Source organism: Penaeus vannamei, chromosome 35 (genome assembly GCF_042767895.1).
Source record: "Penaeus vannamei isolate JL-2024 chromosome 35, ASM4276789v1, whole genome shotgun sequence".
Taxonomy (NCBI): Eukaryota; Metazoa; Arthropoda; class Malacostraca; order Decapoda; family Penaeidae; genus Penaeus; species Penaeus vannamei.
This window is the reverse complement of record NC_091583.1, coordinates 2634736-2636609: the sequence shown is the minus strand read 5'-3', so window position 1 is coordinate 2636609 and position 1874 is coordinate 2634736. Positions and strand designations below refer to the sequence as shown.

At 47.1% G+C, this 1874-nt stretch overlaps 1 pseudogene; it reads left to right on the top strand.

Moving 5' to 3' along the window:
* The first annotated feature begins 1431 nt into the window (after positions 1–1431).
* The window catches only part of LOC113806494 (uncharacterized), a 24814-nt pseudogene continuing 24371 nt past the window's right edge, over positions 1432–1874 (top strand).

The window sequence follows — 1874 nt, the reverse complement described above, 5'->3', positions numbered from 1 at the left end:
TGGTATTGATATTATCATCATTATCATTACTGTTGTTATGATCATCGTTTTTATTATTGTTATCATTATTACCATAATCGTTATCATTATTATCATTATCCTTTTTTCTCTATCATTATTATCATCATCGTGTGAAAGGAAAGAAAATCGCTGTTTAGTATTTCTTTTTCTTGGATTTTGATAGTTTTATGAATTTTGATTGTACTTTGAAATTAGATTTTTTGTTTAGGTTATGTTTTTTTTTAGTCTTTCAATTGTTCGTGTCGGGCTTCTGTTCTGTTTTCTTATCATTCATGTGACGTAGTATTTTCAGGTAATTCCGTAGATCAGGAGCCTACGCATATGAGCAAATAATTGTGTATTTGTGCATTATACGCGTCTGTCATGTGTTTGAAAGATAAATTTGCGCATGTCGGCGTTAATGTATACAGAAAACCAATTTATCTGCACGCACTACAAAAGTGCAATGCATAGAAAAGAAAATGTAATAAGAGAATTGAAAAAATAATGTTAAGAGTTCAAGAGCAAGTTGAAGCATGTGAACTCACATAGATTATTATCGAAGAGCGTTCCACGAAGAGAACGCCGATGCTCATTTGTTTCATTGTTTACATTTTGTCCCGACACGACGGACGCTCTTCCAACAAAATCTCACTCGCATGCACTCTTCCTGGGAGCGATCGAGTCCACAATAACTTCTTAGGGGCGGTCTTCCGTCTCGTATTTTGAACGGACGTAAGAAATAATTCAGTTACAGTGATTTGTTGTTGGTCATAATTCACCATCTTTGTTTACATACGTAATTAGCGATTAAATTTGTAGAGAATATTTTGTGCAATGTGAGAAAGTACACGGCAGTTTCCCTGCATGTGATAGGTTCTTTAGTTTCTCTGTAAGCATTCGGAATAAATTAAAGAAAATCTCTTTTCTCTAATAACTTGGTAAATGGAGTTATTTTGTTGCATCAGCATGCTGGTCATGAACTTCAATCTCTCTCTCTCTCTCTCTCTCTCTCTCTCTCTCTCTCTCTCTCTCTCTCTCTCTCTCTCTCTCTCTCTCTCTCTCTCTCTCTCTCTCTCTCTCTTCTCTCTCTCTCTCTCTCTCTCTCTCTCTCTCTCTCTCTCTCTCTCTCTCTCTCTCTCTCTCTCTCTCTCTCTCTCTCTCTCTCTCTCTCTCTCTCTCTCTCTCTCTCCCCTTCCCTCCCTCCCTCCCTCCTCACTCTTTCTAAATTGATTTTATGTCGAGTATGTCACCGCCATCTAATTGCCCTGCCAGAGCGTAACAGGAGGAACATCTAATAACATTAACGGCCATTAGACGATCTCCCCCCAAAGTGTCGGAAAGCAGCGGCCAATGGCGAGCTGCCTTCCGCCCGCGCGCGCCGTGATTGGCCGGGGGCGCCGTGAGGTCACTCCGGGCGGGACCGGGCAGGTGCGTCACTCCCGACCTCCGCGCGGGGCTTCTCTCGCTTCTTCCGTCGCTCCCTTCGTCTTCCGCCACTTACCCGGCCTCCTCCCGATCTCCCGACTGCCGTCCACCGTCCGCGACGCCGCCCCTACGCCAGCCGCCGTCGCCCCACTCGCGCCCCAAGTCGAGGATGCAGCGACAGGCCTGACGAGGACGACGGCCGCCGCGTGTGCCTTCGCGCTTGAAGCCTCACTCTACACCGTCGGCGCCACAGGCAGCGAGGCGACGCCGACACCAGCGTTCGAGCACAAGGGAAGGGAAGCAGAGAGGGAAGAGAAGGACGAAGGAGGAGAACCAGCGCCATGGGCGGCGGCGCGCAAAAGGGCGACCCGGAGCGGAGGTCGTCCGTCCTCTCCTTGGACTCGGAGGACGAGAACAAGTTGGTGGAGGTGAGGCCGCGAGATCTC